We start from the raw sequence: 21111 nt of genomic DNA, 5'->3' as shown, positions 1-21111 counted from the left end.
ACTTTGAGAGAGAAGGGAGAGGGAAGGGCGAGAGTGGCCTTTCTACTTCTGCTATTCTCTCAAATGCCAACATGCTATATTTTGGGGTAGCATGTTCTAAACCCCAAACTAACTACCAAATTTACTTTTTAAACGTTATCTTTTCCCACAGGTATATTCTAAACAAAATTTATTTTTTTCTAAGTAAAATCCTCACAGAATTACGCAGCAAATTTCTCACAACTTTATCTGGGGCTGACAATAAGGTAATGGTTGTAGCAAAAATCAAACATTATTTTGCATCTGAACTCAAGTCACAGATGAAGCTGGTACAAGTCCAAATTGAAGCTGTGCTCAGATTTGTATAATTGAGAGACACAAGAGCTAGTGATTAGAAACTGAAAGAATAAGAATAACCCAATGTGAATTAGACTGGAACACAGAGAGTGACATTAAAAGCATAGAATTAGGAGGCAGAATAAATGCCCAACAAAGGCTTTTCACCATTGTCAAGAAAGTCACTGAAATATTCTCTCTGTGGGACATTTGTAGCAATAGCTAGCTTTGTACTAATGGAATAACAATGCACAAAAGTCATAAAAAGGAACAAAGGTGCAACTTACCAGAAGATATATGCTCAGTATGCAAAATTCCAGGAAAAATATGGCCTTAACTACATGCTTCAAAAGGTAGCACATCAATGTTTAAATAGAGAATACAAAGTAAATAATTCAGAGAACATTTCTTAAACAGATAAAACAAAGTCATAAGAATAAGAACTTCATTTGCCAGTATTTCCATATGGAATACTATGGAAAGAAAGTAGAAAATAGAAAGCTTTTATAATTTATATATTAATAAGAGACATACTCCCCAGGTACTTAGCTCTTCATATTTTAAAAGAGGCTTGTTTTTGTATAAAGCAGAGCTATCACACAAAAAATATTAGTAAAGCATATCCCTTTCTTTAAATGTGGAGAGAAAACAAAAACTAAAAGTTTGCTTAAATAATAAGAATTAACATGTTATTTATGTCAATTGAGTATGTTTAATAAAATGGATGGCATTGTTAGTTACTGTGTTTGTGTCTTTATTCATTTATGTTTGACAAATAAAACAAACAAAAAGTGGATGGTTATGGTGACGCAGGCTGGTTTCAACTACAGCTGAATTCACTGCATGCATTGTGAGATCACTGAGGTGCTTTTGTGCTCTGAGTTTTAATATTGCCACATGAAAATGGGGCATCAGAAAATGTGTCAACTGTTGAAACTGTTTCTTTCTGCCTTTCATCTCTGGTTTTATCTCAAAATTAGGGGATGCTCAAAGGACTACATTAAAAAGAATTGGGATTTCTATTCTATCCTGACTTCACACTGTGCCTTCCTTAAGGACAGAAAGAGTTGCAGTCCATTGCAATTTGCATTTGATTTCAATTTATTTTATTTTGTTTTTGCCCTTCTATAGGTATAAGCTAGTCAAATAATTAGCTAAATATGAATAATATGTCATTTCACATCACAGCATTAACAGAACTTCTACCTCCAACACTGAGACTCACCTTCTCTTTCTTCCAAGAGTTACTACTGTTTTGTTAGTTGCTACATAAAACTCTGACTGGCATCAACCTATTTTTCCTGCAGAATTTCAAGGATTGTGGAAAGGCCATATACAAATGCATTTCAAAAATATGAATAATTTAATAAACCTGGAAATGAATAAACAGTATACATACAAATTAGCTTAAGGATGCATAAATTTATAGGTAAGTCAATGAATGTAAGTTAAAATAGCATCATATAATTTGGAAAAAATTTAAAAATATTAATAATTTCTGGTATTACCTTTGTCAAAGAAAATTATCAGATTTTTTTTTTTTTTTTTTTTTTTTGAGACGGAATCTCGCTCTGTCGCCCAGGCTGGAGTGCAGTGGCGTGATCTCGGCTCACTGCAAGCTCCACCTCCCGGGTTCATGCCATTCTCTTGCCTCAGCCTCTCCGAGTAGCTGGGACTACAGGTGCCCGCCACCACGCCCGGCCAATTTTTTTTGTATTTTTAGTAGAGATGGGGTTTCACCGTGGTCTCAATCTCCTGACCTCGTGCTCTGCCCGCCTCGGCCTCCCAAAGTGCTGGGATTACAAGCGTGAGCCACCACGCCTGGCCCAGAATTTTTTAAAGTTAAAATTTCATATATTTCTAGACTTAAAAATCCATAGCTAAGAATATCTCCTACTTGCTAGTTAAAGAAATAATTAGAATACATTTATTTCAACAAAGTTGTTACTAGCCAAAACTTAAAACAACCTAATCTATGAAATTCAATGCAAAAACATTTTATGCAATGATTGTAGATAATTAGGTAGAAAACTATAAAAACAAGACAAAATATTTCAATGAAATAAGAGAAATAATAGATGTCCCGTTAGAAATAATTTTGCCAAAGATGTTCAGAGCTAGGATAAAAAGCCAAGTTTAGAGGGTAATATTTCTATTCAATCCTTCCTTCATTCATTCTTCTGACATTAAGGGTAAAGTTTTATTTAGTAATTCATTCATTTTGTCATCTATTCACTTTTTAAACTGTTATTTATTACAGGCACTAGGCTAGCTGCTGCTCATAAAAAAGAAATTAACTCTTTTGTTTTTTAACTGGTAATTTTTGCAAAGTCTCAGCATCTGCATTTGGGGCCTATACACAAATTAAAGAACAAAAAGTGACCTTTGGAACACAACTGGCAAGGAAGACAGAGGCTGCATTATAGCTCTTGCTTCTGCACCATTGGCCAGGCTCTGTTACGTAGAACATACCCTGACAATCTTGTTCGAAACTAGAACTTGGAAGACATTGCTGAAAATATAGAGATGTAATTGAATCCATTTACTTTTATATTTTCTATATAACCTTACTTACTTGTGTTGAAGAGAGCAAATGCATTGGGATGGCAATTAGAAACTAATTTTAGAATCTTCTGGATAATTTGGAATCTGGTTCTCCATCATTGCTCAAGCAAGTAACTGTACAATGTTTAATGAAAGGTAAGCAATAACTTTGTTCTAGGTTGGGGCTACAGCAGAGCAAAGAATGTTTGTGTGCAGTCTATTTAGCGTTTAAGAGCAGTGTGAAGACAGCAAAACATGCTTTCTAATGACATTGACTGAATTGATCAAGTTGTAATAGTAGCCGTGATCAAACAAGATAATTTCCACAGTCACTTTGAAAATTTTGATATCAGGTGGGGAAGAATATTTTGATGAAACTAACTCTACACCCTATTTCCTTCCTTTCTTAGTTGTTGTATTCCATAAGATCTGAATTAGACAATTGGACAAATTTTGTTGAGTATTGAGGGGGTGGCAAAGAGCAAAAAAATTATCTTGTTTAAGCAATCTTTAGGATTTTTTTCTGTTTTTTTTTTCTTTCATATTGTTCAGGTATGTTATCTAAAGGTTTTATTTGAAAAGTACTTTTATTTTACTTTATTTTGATTATAGGTTGGTAGTACTATAGAATAATCGAAGATGCAGAAATAGCAAAAGAGCAAAAGGATGGTTACTAAAAAGAAGGAAATCAGTAGCTTTTGTTTCATCAGCAAAGAGAGCTCATTTCAGAAATCAATTATGCCTTGCATACATATCTGTAATCAGTGCTTCTTTAATCTGAAATCCTTAATGAACCCCTAAGAATATTGCTTCCTTGTGATTTAATCAATGGAAAGAAGTACATGGTAAACAAGCTTCCTTTCCTTATGTCTTTTATAACATATTAAGAAAAAGTTTTGCATTTTGCATTTGTTTTAAATTTATGCTATTGTGAGTTTTGGTACTTTGATTATTTTTAAATAGTCCAAAAAAGGATTTTTCCTGAGACACATTAAATTTTCTCATTACCCATCAATATACATAAAATAAGCTTGTGATTTTATACATAAAATACATAAAGAAAACACTTCGTGGGCATCTGTTTTATGAAATTGTTACATTTATATATTAAAATTCTGCTGCAAATGAAATCAAATGGAATGATAATGATTTTCTTTCAACACTAATAAGAACTGAAAAAATTTTAAAAATTGAGTAATTATAGTTCAACACAAAATGAGAAGTAAATTAAAGTTAAAGGAGTCAAGAATTTTAACTAACAATTCTATCTACTAATTCAAGTTACTAGGTGGGGAAGAAGCTATAAAGATACAGCTGATAAGAACTAGGCTTAAAAGCTATGCTTTCTCTTTAAATTCACATAAATAAAAATATCAACAAAGAAACAAGGTAAGAATTATTTCATTTCTTTTAATATCTTTCTTTATTGAAACTATGATATACTAAAAAGTAATTAGTATAATTTTTGATATTCCACATTTATAAATTCGATTGGAGAGGTAGATATGTATGCATATATTTATATATCACTTACAGTATCAAAATAAATTCAACCCTAACTTAACTTTTGTAAATTCTAGTTAAAAATAAATTCAAAACTAAAGCTAATATTTATTAAACATTTATACCATCTAAATATTTTGTACAAATTGACTCATCCTAAGTATCACAATGCTACTATAAACTTCATGTTAAAAATGAGGAATCTAAAGCACAAAAAAGGGTTAAAAAATTGCCCAAGATTACAGTGAGCAAATGGCTCCAACAAAATTCCTATGCAATTGGACTTCAAGACATTATGTTCCAACCACGATGCTATTCTTTTGTAACCACAGTACAATATTCTCAATATATTACAACAGTGATATTTTTATGCAAACAAATACAGTATTGATGAAAAACATCTTTGACATGAATTTCCTGTTTTCGTCAAATATTAAACACCATATAGAACCATACGGCAAACTCCTGAAACTCTTCAAACTTGCTTTTCATTTTCTTCCCAATAGAATCAGACATATGTAAAGAATCACTGACTGAATTATTTTTATATGCTGCCAAAGCATTTTTCCATACAGTGTTGCTACGGACTAAAATAAAGTAGGTAAATTTCTACATTTTGATGTCCTTTTTGAAAGAAGAAAGAAAAATTTTCTCTTTTAAGCAGTGTATTTGAGAGATGGAGTCCTGTTAATAGCACTTATGTCTTATGACTCTTCTATGGTCCAGGCCCTTGCTATGCCAGGGAAGTTTAAAAATCTTGAGAAGAGTAAGTCTATTATAACAGACATTCTTTCACTCTTCCATATAATTGCCCTCCATTTGCTGCTTCCTCTTTCCTTTCTCTTCTCTTTTCCCTTTTATCTTTTTCAATGTTTTCTCATAACTTTTTCTTTTCCTTTCCATTCTACTGGTATTGTATCTTAGCTCCTATGGTGGGTATGCAGTATTTGTTTCAGTTTAAACTACATGCAAAGCATTTCAAAAACTACTGTGATGAACCACACTGCTTGATAATTTAATTTTGTTCTAAAAATAATTATTATTTGGGGACATTTTAAATAAAGCTAGTTCTAGTGCTAATTTCTTTATATTTGTGAAATAATTTTGATAAGAATATCTTATTTTCAATAATACACTCTAACAAATAAACACTTTAATGAAGAAAAATAATAGGTTAATTGATGTCCCAAGGCTTCAAAATTGCTTAGTCACTACATATGAAATAGAACTTAGATTCCCAGCTATCCCTTGGCCTGTGATCTCTCTGCTACATTGTTCCATGGGCACTAAAGTTAAGCTGAATCAATAAAATCATTAAATTGCTATCATGTGCTAGGTACTCTTCATGTTAACAAAGATATATATATTTCTGCCATGTAGTTAGAAACCACCAATATTATCATCCATAACTCTGAGTTTAGTACAAGTTAGTGTACACTTGTACATAGAGGTTTTGAGGATCAATGAGGGCTTCCTTGCATCAAAATATTTCCATCAATGCTTCTCTGCAGGCCCTAAAACTAGAGTCATTATCTCTACAGTTGAAGATTTATAAGTCTTTGAGAAGTCTCCATGTCCTTCAACTCATTAGAAACATATTGTTTAATTCTTTAATAGACAGCTAAGACTTTAGTGTATACAACCTGAGATGAACACCTGTAATTTATAGAAGACTCCACAAAAACTGAGAAAATAGCACAGCACAGAAAGGAGAGGAAGAGGTGGGAGGGAGAGGCCCAGAGACAAATTTCATGCTCATCACACTTTTAATTAGAGCTGATTTAGTTGCCAGTCTTACTTCATGTCTGACTATTCTCATTGGAGAATAGCACCATTCACTTTTAGAGAATTGTGTAATTCACTTGCTCTCTAGATTGCAATCGATACCAGATGTTTTTCTGAATTACTTCTCTTTTATTTTTGAAATTGACCAGTATTCTCACAAAGTCCCCATTTGAAAGTCCTGCTATCTTAAGGACTGAGCAATTAAAAAGCCAACAGCTTTGTCTATTAGGCTTTCTCTCATTCAGGTATATCTGTGCATCCAAGTTTTCACATTATTTTACTCATTGATCCCATTAGTCATTCATTTAAGAAACATATTTTGATCTAGACTATACCATGGGGGGAAAATGAATATTGCTCTTATAATTACAAACACATACACACACACACACGATTAACAATATATATGTATACTTACAAACATATATATATATGTAGACAGAGATATTTGTAAGTTATGGAGCTCAATATGATAATAATTTTGTGTATCTTCTATGTTATTCGGTGACTCAGGATAAAAGGCATGTCCTTTCGTGAATCTAATTGCTATCTCTGCCATTCATCTGTAGTATCATCTGTCACTAATGCATTCCCCCACTAATTCACCAGGCAACTACTTTCTGCTAATCTAATCAAATAATTTAAGCCATGATGCTAATGACTAATGCAATCTTTATGTGGAAATTAACAATCCTAGATACTTTTAGGTTTATCATAGACTCACAGAAGTTTAAACCTAGACAGCTAAATATGTTCTTATATATTGTCCCCTATAACCACATACTACACGTGGAGATAATGATGTTCAGAGGGGCTTTGCAAGACTGCTGGGTGACAGGACTACAATCTGGGTCTCAATTACCAGTTCTTTGGCCATCCAATTAGTTAAATTTAAAGCTCTTAGTAGATCATTAAATTCCTAAGCCCAAAGAGTTTTCTACGGAGATTTTAGGTATCATGATTGAAAGGCGTGTTGGAAAAGAAGAAGATACTTTTGACTAAAACGTTCTTTAAAATCACACAACATAGAAAACACTACTTGCCCTGCTTTCACTAAATATGAGAAGGATGTTTTGTTAGTTTATTAGTTTCTTCTCTTCTGAAAGACACTACCAAGTGCTTCGAATACTGTCCTTATTTGAGTTAGTAAATTGCCAAAATACTGTATTTCAGTGTTAATGATTTTATTTATTTTGATATGATATCTGAATGCAATTAGTATTGAGGCAGCAGATTTCCCATATATCTAACTAGAGATTAAACCATTGAATTTATTGAACCTCGCTATCTGGGGTTAGGAACTTAGTGTCCTACAGGAAAACAAATCTTCGAGTTTCCTAAATAGAAAAAGGAGTTCACATTTCGATGTAGACCGGCATGTCTTTCTTAAATAGAAAATATGGTCTCTGACATTAAAACGAAAAGTCTGCACACATAATATTATTTACACTACAGTAAAATGTTTTGTTGTCTAGCATTACAAATTCAGATTGCATGGCTTCCTTATTGAGTCTGTACTCTCTCTCTGATCAAATACTTTTATACCCAGTGTCACTTAAAAGAAGGCAGCATTTGAATCTTTGTGTATTCTCCTAGCAGCTAAACAAACTTCAAAAGCAAAGCAAGTCAGTGACCTTGAAATGTACCCTTTGCCATAATAAAATAATGTTTATTTTTTATCCCTGGTAGAGAGTTTGCAAGATGTAATATTTCTCTTTTATATTCAGATCCTAAGTCAGATGCATTTCCTGTGGAAATATCTTTCAAAAGGAGCTTAAGAAAGTTTTCTAAAAAATAAAAAAAAAATACTTTATACTTTTAAAATTGATGCCTAAAGCAGCAAAGGTAAGAGTTCAGAATGTAATTAACTTAAAATATACCCTAGAACATGTCTGACTCATCACGCTTTAATGAGTATCCATAAGTAGATGATCTCTGCAAAAATAAAACAGAATACTGATTACAGAGGCCTTGGCTCCTACCTGAATAGAAAACGTGTAGGGTGTATTCCTGGAGGAAGCTTTAATGTCACCGAACAGAAATTTCAAAAAAAAAAAAAAAAGAAAAGAAACATTGGCAATTTAATTTTCTTGGCTTGCCAAGGGGTAAGAAAAAGATAGGTCAATAAGATGTTAGTATATAGCAGAGAAATAGTTTCTTCCTATCACAGAAATTAAGAAATATAAAACATTCAGTGCTTGTTTAAATTAAGATTTTGTCTCTTGCCCACAGAGTAATATTTTGTATTTAAGAAACTAGAATTAAGATGGAGGAACTGTGGTCTCATATATAGCCGTAGATTTAATGTGACACAATTGAAGCAATATTTAAGTCTCCTTGTTAGGCAATCTTTCCATAGTTCTTTTTGTAGAAAATACAGTAATATGCATGAGTCCATCAACATATCCTTGACTATACCCATTGCCTGTGCAGTGTCAAGTGTTGGTACTAAGAACTTTAAAATGTTTAGTACATTATGTTTTAAAAATATGGTGTTCTTTTATTTGTAATATACACAGCCATCTACTGGAAATTCAAAACTTTGGAAATAGAAAATAAACGAAAGGATTAGAAGGCCAAAATATAGACAAATGAAATTTATGAAAATTCTTTATCTTCCATCTTATTCTTGCTGAGCTGTTGGAAAAATTATTTTGCCTCAGACATTAGGGAATAGAACCCAGGAGGAGACCTATGGGAATATGGCTTCACAAGCCTGTATAAAACATCTGTTTGAGATATAGAGGTTGATTCATCCCCATAGAAAAGGGAAAAGTAAAGAAAGATCAAAATACAGTAATTATAAATTTGACGAAATTTGTATTCTATATTCCTCTGACAGCTGGCAAGGAAGACTTTTAAGTAAAAGAGATAATTTTAATAGTTCCTAACAAGGGTATTAACAAACAAGGGAACATGGAATTGTATTCCCATATACTGTTTATCTTTGAAGAAAACCTACGCTGATACCTAGTAAGAACAGGAATATGCTAGCTATTTCATGCTCTTACTAGGTATCGGTGTAGGTTTTCTTCAGAGTTCTAGGAATATATTAGGTATATATTTCACTATATAATTGGTACAAAGATTGTTATCAGGCCATACCAACTCAATACTTAGAAAATAACATCAACTGATTTAACTACTTGTTTTTGCCAGTGGCAATGTCAAAATCTTTGGCAGGAATAAAATAATTGTGTAGACTGAATCCATAATCAAGCTTTTATAAAACATTTTTTTTGTTTTTGTAGAGATGAGGTCTCCCTCATTGCCCAGGCTGATCTCGAACTCCTAGGCTCAAGTCATCCTCCCACCTTGGGCTACCAAAGTGTTGGGATTACAAGCATGAGCCACTGTGACTGGCAAAGACTTTTTAATTTATGTAGTTGCTTTAATATTTACAGAAACTCCAAGATCCTGACCAAAAGAGAATGGTAAATGAGATAAAATTTTAAATTGAAGCATCCATTTATTATCTTCTTTGCCTCTTTTCTACACAAGTGAGATCGTGGATTTTCTTTTCTGAAATCTTTTTGATGCCCTAATCTTTATTGTTCTCCCCGTTCTCAGAACTCCCGAAGTCAGATATGAATATCTCGTCTTACACTGTTCTCTGTTAATTAAATGCCTCAGAATGTAGTCTTCAAAATTGTACTATATGTTTTTATTTGCCATAGTGATTAAAGTGATGTTGAAAACATCACAGCTATTCAGTAAAGACCTGCCTAATTAAGTGGTTTAATGGCATGAGAATACCAAGTTAATGACTGACTGGTTGGTTGTAGCTTATGTGAGGGCCTTTTAACTTGTTTCTTCTATGGATGTCTATCCTCATCCCAAAAATGTCTTGCAAACTACAATTGATCTTTTTTTATTAATCTAGAAAATTGCATTTGCTTTATATTTATACAATTGAATGAACTGGTAAATTTAAATGGTTTTAAAAAGTTTAAAAATATTTCCTAATCTTGAGATACATGCTTCCTAGTACAGCTACAATAAAAGTAGGAGAAAGATAATTAATCCTTATTTAGTATGACTGGATATTAACAAAAGAAGAAAAGACAGCACTTAAAAAGGAGATAAATGACTAGAAAAAAGGAAAGCTATGTGTTTATGGACATACACACATGTTGATTAAAATAATAAGTTTCCTAGATGTCTGGCAAACCAGTGTCTATGACCTGAGGACATTACAATGGTAGAATCTGTTTTAATTTAACAAATGCATATTGAATCCTACCATGTGCTAAACACTCTTTTAGTAACTAAGACATAGTAGAGAAACAGAAGAAATTCCTGATTATATGAACTGTTTATTTTAGTGAGAATAAATACAGGTTGAGCATCCCTAACCCCAAAATCCAAAATCCCAAATCTTGTCAAATCCAAACCTTTTGAGTGACACCACTAGTGGAAAGTTGCAGACCTGACCTCATGTGATGGGCTGCAGTTGAAATGCAGTCAAAACATTGTTTCATGCACAAAATTATTAAAAATATTGTGTAAAATTACATTCAGACTATGTGTCTAAAGTGTTTATGAAACAGAAATAAATTCCATGTTTAGACTTGGGTTCTATCAGTAAGATATCTTATTATGTATATGCAAATATTTCAAAATCTGAAAAAATCCAAAATCCGAAACACTTCTGGTTCCAAGGATTTTTGGTAAGGGATACACAACTTGTATGCAATATTATAAATATATAATTGCATGCTTATGAAAATTAAATTTATATATATATTTCCATAATATAAACTTACATCAAATAAGTTAGATATTTTAAATTTCAACATGATTTTTTCCTAATCATTTTGTGCTATTATTAGCACAAATTGAAGACTTAAAAAATGTTGAGAGTTTGCAAATTATATTACTGCTGTGAATATTATTAGCTATGGGTATCACTGAAAGGAAACTATTTAATTAACTTGTGAATAAATTGATAGGTCCACAGAGTATTCTCTCCTCTAACTATTTTGGGATCTGTCCTTGTCCTTCATTGTTCTTGAAACTCACTCTCAATTTTTAAAATATAGTCTTTGTCTCCTTATAAAACCGTACTTTATAAGATCGCTTACTAAAGACTTGCCATTAACATAAATAAAATGTGTTTGTAGAAAAATAGCAAATGATTGCAAAAGCCCTGGCATCCACAAATTTTTACATTCATTATGGTATCTTTGGTGATAGGGCTTAAGCTACATTTCATGAAGCACATACATTTGAGGAAATATAACTCTGAAATCTCAAAACAAGCAGCTTACCAAATTTTAATCCTCCTTTTAGATGCATGAATTAAAAAATATTCAATTATTTGAATCATATGCTTACTACTTTTTAAAATTTCTTATCAGTCCAGTTCTGGAATAAGCCTTTTGTTTTGTTAATATTCACAGACGTTTCTGTTGAGTGTAAGTTTTATGCCTATTGGAAGTTTAAACAGGCAATTTGTCAGTCATACTTTTCTACCTCCTAGAATGCTGGTCTGTATACCAATGTGTGCCTTATGCTTTCCTTTCCTGGCTAGTGACACTTCACTCAAGCATAGTGTCCCAAATAGTTGTACACACTAGCCACTTCTTCACAATTCCCCTGTTACTGCTTTAAAACAAAAGTTCCTTGACATTTTTCTCATAGGGAAGGAGTCTGAATATTCTCCCTGTAAGCGTGGGTAGGACTGTGAGTATTTCACCTGATAGAGTGTGGCAGAAAAGATTATCTGTGTGTTCTGAGGTTAGGATGTAAAAGACCATGACATTTCCAATATTGTTTGTGAAGATATTGCTATGGGAGCATTAAATGTTAGAAGAGAACATTTCATGTAAATGCTCCTTATTCATGTAATAAGTCTGAGCAAAAATAAAGTTTATGTATTTTTTATTTCATAAAATGTTAATAATACCCAATTAAAACAGTCTTCTAGCCCTCCTTTCCAAGAAACTGTCTCAGACACTCTGCAATTGAGTAACACCACCGACCTCCACCAATGCCACATGGATTAGAAGCATTTTCCAAGCCCAGCATAATTTGAATTCCAGATATATAAATTTATGCAATATAATAAGATCATTGTTGTTTCAATCCTCTAAATTTTGGGGTAGTTTGTTGTGCAGCATTAGATAACAGGAACCACCCCATCAAAATTTTTTTGACCCATGAGCCATTTAGTTTGCTCACAGCTCATTAGTTAGGAGAATGTTATTTGTATATTCATATCATAAAACACATAATCAGATATTATTGATTGGTGATGACATTTTAATGTGTTCCTTCCTCGAAGACCATCCATATATTAACATAGGTCAATATAGCCTAATGACGTACTTCTAATGAACGTATTCTAGCCATGAGAATTTGAGAAGCAGAGAAAATTTCTGGAGCAGAAAATTTTGTCTAGTGAATCATTAGAAAAGCCAATATAGGAATTTGCTCACTTGTAAACATCTAAGATTCAATTTTTAACTAAATGGGAAGATATACTCCACTTAGTACAAGAAGACATTTTCTATTTTAACCATAGTTTCTTTTCAAAATCAAATAATAAATTGTGAATAAATAATTAACTTCTAGCCTGGCCAGGGCTGATGAAGTTCTTTCTAGTATGATCTCAGAGTCTTATAGCACTGTTTGCTTGGAAATCATATGGCAAAAATGAATGGAAATGTTGTGTTGACGTGTTTGTGAAGTGAAACCGCACCTGCACTGGGGAAACTATGAGGAAGCATCTAGGCTTCAGGCCTGCATGACTCAAACAGTGCAAAGGAGGGGCAGGAAATAGAGGTTGCAGCTTCCATCTCCATGCATGACAGCTTTGCAGATCTCATATGTGTCAGAGGCAAAACAAAAAACAAAAAACACAACTGTGTACTTGGGTGGTTGCTGAGACTCCCAATGAAATGATGATGCAGTTTTTGTATCACCTGCCTTACGTTCTTTTATAAAATTAAGTAAACGAAATATTGGATTGAAAACTGTTTGTGTCTTATAAGAGATTGCCTAGGGATCTTGGCTTCAAAATCCATAATCTAAGCAATCCATCCTGCCTCTTAAAATGCTGATGATATCCTAATAGAAATGGTAAAAAGATACTAGAATTTAAATTTGTAAAGGATACCTCCCAAATCTCCTTAGGAAGTGCTCATTGCCAGGAACTCAGTAGGAGATAAAAAAGACTCCAAGTGTAATGGAGTATTGGATAATGATTCAAAGAAGAGGGCATTTGAAGCAATACATTGTGATAGTATGTTACTCTATCAAGTAAAAATAGTAAACAATATTGAAGTAATATATCTTAAGTACTTTATGGGCAAGGCCACATATAAGAGCCTAATAAATGTTTGATGGTCCTGATGGGAAGAAGGTCTTTTTATAGCTATTGTGTGATGGATACGATGCTATGAACCAGGAGGAGATCAGAGCAATCTGTTAAAGAAAATACAAACCTTTAAATCGATGAAGTAGTGACCACAAGAAGAAAAGAGATTAGCTCAGGTATTTGCAGACATATCATATATCTCTAATTAAATTAATGAGGGATAAGTAATTGCAAAAGCCACATTTATTAAAATAGATATGCAATTATGATAAAAATTAAATGCCAAAATGTATAACATGCTTTTCTTACATAAACACTTCAAGTTTCTCAAACATTAAATACTAATTCTTTTTCTACTGATTGACCTATGTCACATTATATATGCATTATAAGTTTTACGTGAATGATAAGTGATTGTATCCCTAATGTTATGGTTAGGTCAAGTATTACTATTTTCCAACTATTATTTAATACAAAATTTAAATAAAATCTATGTCGTGGATATAGTACATAACAACTTTGGGAGAATTGAACATACAGCTTATGTCAATCAAAACTGGAAATATGATGTACTTTATGCAGCATCAAAGCAAATAAACATGCCTAAGGTTGGAAGAGAACAACAAAGTAAATAATATTTGTGTTCCTCAAAATAATACTATCCTTTCACTGCGGATTATGGAGACGAGGGTTTTAGTAGTAGAAAAAGAACAGCTACTTCAGAGGCTATCGAAGACGCCCAGGCTAGAGATGATTGTAGTCGTGGTGACGGAGAGAAATGCCATGAAGCAAGAAACATTGTAGGCAGGATCAAAAGAACTCAGTGACGGATAGGACACAAAGGTGGGAAAACACAGTGGGCAAAAATGACTCCTGAATTCTGAGATGAGCAACTAGTCCCTTTAGTGTTGATGCTGCCCAACTGTGAATATGGGCAATGTGGTCTCCCAGGTACTGTGATGGCTTTGAAGATCACTAAAAGATGAAGGAGAAACTTGTAGTCTAGTAATGATTGTAAATACAGGAATTTTCTTATCTGGACAGCAGTGGAAGGGAAAGATCATTAGGTTATTTGTGTACAGTTTCATCAACAATTTGATAGCTACTCATTCATGTACCATGACTATAGTAAAGTAAAAAGCTTCCTAGCTATTCTCTTTATTACTACTATTTCAATTATTTTTATTTTTTGCAAATGTACCACATGTCTATAGGATTATCATGCTTTTTTGTAGCTTATACAAATAAGAAGTCATAAAATTATTTCCTTTTTGGATTTTTTTTTTACTTAGTGGTAATGAATGATTTAGATCTAAAGACCTATTTGTAAAACTTAGTTGTCATTTTGATTTTATATATACACACACACACATATATATATATGATCACATTTTTCAAAATTATTAGCATTTGGGTTGTTTAAATAAGAGTTGTTGAGCTTCTTTGAACATAGGCATATTCAAAGTAAACTTTAATAATTATTATTTTAATCTGTAAAAATAAAGTATACAGTAATATTTTTAAATGAATTTTTGCCTGTGTAATGGAGTCACTTATTCTTTTATTGACTTTAGGAATATAATAATATCTTATTTTTTAAACACATACAAAATCTTCTCTGTTTTAATTCATACATCCACTGAGTGTGTACTTTGTTCAAGGCATTTTGGCTGCAATGGGGATAAAAAAAATTAAAACACAGTAGACCCCGGCAGAGACATATAGTTTATAGCCATTGTGTTAGAGAGCATTAGAGCTCTGAAAGAGACATAAAGTGTTCCTGTCATAGAAACAGCATGTGGCAAGACCAGGAGGTTAGACAGTGCATGGCTGACTTCAGAAAACGAAATGGAGCACCACACCTCTGGGAATCTGAGAAAAAGTAGTAAAATAGAAATGTGAAGTAGAAGAGTTAAATCATGGCCAGATGATGAAGATCCTTATCAGCCATAGGTACATTTGAACAGTTTCCCTTGGGCAAATGGGCATCTATCCACAGACGTTAAGTAAGGAAGGAACACAAGATTTCCATGTTTTAGAAAGATTTATCTGGCTACAATATATAGAGTGAGTTGGTAAGAAACAAAAAAAAAACCCCACAAAACCCAAATGGGGATCCAATAGGCAGTTGCAAGAATTAAGGCAGGAGATGAGGGTCGCCTATATTACAGAGGTGTGTATGGTGATTGAGTGAATCAGAGCACTTAGGAGAGATATTAGTCATCTGAACTGACGCAACTTGGTAGATGGGCTATGGAGAGGGAAGCAACAGGCAAATACCAAAATGACACGCAGGTTTCTAATTAACCAAAATCTCTACTTATGTCGTATTGCCATGTCCATAGTCTTTTCTTTTAAGTTTACTGGGTTATTTAAACACTGCTTTAGTCACATAGATTGATATGCTCTATTCTTTCTTTCTTCTGCAAATCACAACTAAGCCGTTGCCACCATGGGCACTAGGAATATAGCAGTGACCAAAAAAAGCTTTCTATGTGCCAGTAATGCTGATGAAGATGAATGCAAATTCTCATCTTCTAATGTGCTAATTCAATCCCTGGTGGGCATTCTGTATAGTAGTAAAAAGCACAGGCCATGAAGAGAGATGAACTTGGGTTTTGAACTCTAATTCTACCACTTACTGGCTCTGACGTTAATTAAGTTACTTAAACTTTAGCATCTGTTTCATCATGAATTAAAGGAGAATAATGATCCTATTTCAGGGTTTTAGTTAAATTTTCAGTTAAATTTGTTGCCATAAAAGCGTTTTTACTCCTTTCCATCTTTTGAACTATAACAATGACTAGAGCAATGAAGAGATTGAGAGAGGAGAGAGAGAGATGCAATTTCTAGTGAAATAGGACAATTACTTTAAAGCACCATCAAGTATTTTGAAAAAAGTAGTTGCCAAATATGATTTTCATACTAAATGAGAGACAATGACAAGAATTGACACAGACCTCTTCTGAATTTTGGAAGGGTTATATGTCATCCATCAGAACTGAGATTTTCAGCCCTCATAGTCATATCTGCTGATCTCAGACACAGGATAAGTGAGTAATATCAAAGACGAGAGCAAGTTCAACTGCCAGAGAGGTTGGAGTTGGGGGTGTGTGGAGCTGAAGAAAGATTGTCATAGGACCCCTTCCTCATTATCTGGAACACAGCTTCTCAGCTGAGGGAATTAACCTTGGCCTAAGGCAGGGTGCAGTAGTAAGGAGGAGCTGTGGGCAGCCTTGGCACTGATTATGGGAAAAAGCTAAGCAGAGACAGACACCGTGACAGATGTTACAGAAAAGTGTGTGTCCAAAGAGACTCTACCCAAAGCAGAGAATGGTGAAAATGGAGGCAATCTGTGCCTCAGGGTAGAGGACAGGGAAGATTGAATGAGAGAGTATCTAGAGTTAAAAACAAACCAAAAACTGTAGTTGAAGTTTTGGCTGAAAGAACTCACATTCACAGTCCTCACTATAGGACTTAACACCTTTAAAACATCATTGGCATCAAGGAATTAGAGTTATTTTGTCTTTTATTTTAATTAGCATTTAACACATATACATAAAGTTGCATAAAACATACATGTGCAGTTGAACAAAAGCAAACATCCATGTAAGTAACCAGAGACCCCTTTTAGGGTACACATAGAAAATCGTAAGCACCCAGAATCTCCCACTGTGATCCTTGTTGGTTGTTCATCCTTCTTTTCTGCCAGAAGTTATACATGTTAATTTTTATAAGAAACAATTTCTTCCTTTTTCATAGTTTTGCCTCTTCTCTATGTTCCCCCTAATCAATGTGGTTTAATTTTGCTTATTTTTAACACATTATACAAATTGATAATACCATATGACTTCAGAATGTCAACATTATGTTGTGGAGATTCATTTATGCTATTGCATATACTGGTAATTTATTTATTTTTGTGCTTGTATATAATAGCTTATTATGAATAAATATCATAATTTACTTAATCTTTATACTCTAAATGCCTGGGTTCTGCTTATATTTCTACTAATTTTTCTTGTAACAGGAAGAAACATTTAAAATTTGTAAGATACTTTTTTCCTAATGTCATTGCATGATTATCTTGGGACAAAACACAGAATATAAAACATTTTTTAAAAATACACATTTCTCTATTTAGAAAAGTTTTCCTATTTTTCTTATGCAGCTAGAATAAAATCCATAGGAACTTCGAGAAAGAGATTCTCTCCTTATCATTAGAAATAGTAAAATTGTTTTCATATATACAATGTGTATATTAGAGTTAAATAGATACAATACATTGTATATGTATATATGTCCATATACATATACAATATGTATAATAGAGTTAAACAGAAGTGGCCGGGCGTGGTGGCTCACGCCTGTAATCCCAGCACTTTGGGAGGCTGAGGTGGGCAGATCACGAGGTCAGGAGATGGAGACTATCCTGGCTAACATGGTGAAACCCCATCTCTACTAAAAAATTACAAAAAAATTAGCCGGGCGTGGTGGCGAGCACCTGTAGTCGCAGCTACTCAGGAGGCTGAGGCAGGAGAATGGCGTGAATCCCGGAGGTGGAGTGAGCCGAGATCGCACCACTGCGCTCCAGCCTGGGTGACAGAGCAAGACTCTGTCTCAAAAAAAAAAAATAGAGTTAAACAGAAGCATAATGAAAATCTCATATAGGTTTCAGCTATTAGCGAGTCAGGATGGTGTAAATGATAATGTAGTTTAGTCCACCTTCTTCAGATTGTAAGGTTGTAGGTCACTAAAGCTAACATGAGAAAATAGAACTTAATTGCTAAGAGTATAATAAAGGTATGTTATACTTTTAACTTATGAACAAAGTTAGACAAATAGTTAAATAAAACTTGTTCTTTGGAAAGTGGAATAGAGAAGTAAGGCAAATGTTTCACTCTGTCTCTTGGAGACTAGTTTCTCTCATGCTTTTCCCTCTTTCTGCATTTCTCTGTAAATGTGTTTCTTTGTTTATCTTGCACAACTTCCCCTGGAACCTCATCTTAAATATGACCCGGTGTTCCTGAATAACAATGCTTATATTCATCATCTGGAATAGGAGGTGCCTCTTGGTTCAGATCATTGAGAATGAAAAAGTTGTTAGCATAGATCATCTTTCAGGGTTTTTATTTGCGAGAAAAAAAGATATCTTATAACAAGTTGCAGCAGGGTAGCATTTAGTGAAAGAGATTAGGTAGCTCTGAAATTCTTCTTGTTAGAGAACCAAGCTTGAATGCTACACAACTAGAAACAGAGCATCCAGCTTAAAAACCCGGCTTTTGCTCAGTTCCTCTGACACCAGGGAGTAGATGCTATAAACTCCGTTAGCTTATTGAGGGGAACTGCATTTCTGCATTATTCATGCTTTCCTCAGGATCCAATCTTTTTGCTTGTAGAAGTTACCTCAGTTTCTGCACTGTTACCTGAGTGTATTTGCTTGATAAAATCTAGATTATGTGTTAAATTCTAGCTGTAGAGAGTCAGAAACATAGCTTTCGATTTGTTTGCAATTAATTAATCTGGTGTTTTAAAAATACTCAATTGGACCAAATTGTGTTTAATCCAGCAGATTTTAACTATTTGTGATTTCTAAAACTAGAGTGCTCTGAACACAATATTAATAAATCATGTTCTTCATCCTCCAAAAACCAACAATATGGTCAGAGATGATGTTGGATGATTGCCTTATTTTATGAACATTTTAAAATTCCATTCACAATCTGAAAGATTCTATTATTCTAGTGTCTATGTACCATATGGTAATTAATTCTATCCTCAGTGTTGACCTGGTAAAAAGGAAGGAATCTTCTATAGGTAATATTTGACTTGGGTTTTGGAGTGAAAGTAGGCATTCAACAGGAAATAAATGGCAGGAAGATATTTCCAGCTTGAACAAAGGCATGAACGTATAACATTGTATGACATAGGTGGTCTTTAATCAAGGATTCAATTAAAGAAGCAGACCAGGTGTGTGTGTGTGTGTGTGTGTGTGTGTGTGTATACATGCATGTTTTGTGCATATATACATGTATGTATGTGTGGTGTGTGTGTATATTTGTGTGTATGTACGTGTTTTATGCATACAGACTGCTATGGGTTGAATGGTTTGTACACAAAACCATTGGTTGAGGTCCTGATACCTAGTACTCAGAATGTGAATGTACTTGGAAATAAGGTAGTCACAAATGTAATTCATGAAGATGAGATCATACTGGAGTAGGGTGGGTCCCTAATATGATATGACTGATGTTCTTATAAAAAGGGAACATTTGGATACAGAGGCATGCACACAGGGAGAATACCATGTAAACGTGAAAGCAGTGGTGACAGAGGGGTAAAACCTCTACAAACCGAGGAATGCTGAAGATTGCCTGCAGAGCACCAGAAGCCAGGAGAGAGACATGGAATAGCATCTCCCTTAGAGCCAACAGAAGAAATCAACCTTGATTTCAGATCCCTTGATTTCAAACTTACAGCCACCAGAACCATAAACGACACATTTCTCTCTCTCTCTCTCTCTCTCTCTCTCACACACACACACACACACACACACACACGATTAGTTATAGGGATCTGACTTCATGCATTTTTAAGAGCTGGTTAAACAGTCTCTGTAAGACTGTTTGGCTACTGAACTATCCTCATATCTCATGATGGAGATTTAGATTGAAAGTCCATAGGGCCAGTAGCCAGGAAGGTAAGATGGATGTAAAGTGAGAGAGAGAAAGAAAAAGCCGGAATCCACAAGCACAATCTGGAACCCATGTTAGCTCCCACTGCTTCTGATCTTTCATGATGGAATTAAATGGGAGGCTTTGTCATGGAGTTAGCACACACCTGGTCCAGGTGTTGGAGGAGCTGAAGGAAGATCTAAAGGAGGTCGAGCAGTTACAGGCCCAGTCACTGCCTCATTACAACACGATGAGTCAGCAGATATGTGACAATGCGTGTGAACAGTGAAATGGCTGCAGCTTCTTCATTTTAACCCTCCAAAATCTCCACAAGAATTTTCTGGAGCAATACCCTAACCAAAAACATACAGAGAAAAGAATTTGGGAGAATGTAGTTTAGCTGAGCCAAGTTAATACATTGCAAAGCCGCCACACATGAAAGACAGCAAGGAGTGTTGGATATTTTTGGAAGGAGATGGGAAGTAACCAAATTTGACCACATAGAATATTGTCTGTATTAATAGTCTATAAAATAATTGTTGAAATCTCAGCTAATTTTCACTCGCTTTCTTATACTACTATGTATAAATATATATTTCTATTCATTTAGTAATGGCTTGATCAAATCCATGCAACTTGCCTTGCTTTTTATAACTTGCCTCAAGAAAGAACCTTCTTTTCCCAATGCTGTTTGGAATCAAATTGAGAAATAGAAAGTGTTCCTATTTCACTGCATTTTCTACTCTATCCTTCTGCTCCTCCTCCTACCCCCTAGCCATCACTTATATGACTATATTTAATCTTGCCCAACACCTTACTTTCTCTTTTACTTGGTGGAAGAATTAGATAATTAGTTGCATTAATTTTACAATAAATTATTTTTTAGCTAATGGTATATTAATTAGCTCACCCCAGTCTAAAATCTAAATTTTTTTTTGTAAACAGTATTATTCATCATTTGGGCTAGCA

Source organism: Nomascus leucogenys, chromosome 9, assembly GCF_006542625.1.
Source record: "Nomascus leucogenys isolate Asia chromosome 9, Asia_NLE_v1, whole genome shotgun sequence".
In the NCBI taxonomy this organism is placed as follows: domain Eukaryota; kingdom Metazoa; phylum Chordata; class Mammalia; order Primates; family Hylobatidae; genus Nomascus; species Nomascus leucogenys.
This window is presented reverse-complemented; position numbering follows the sequence as displayed.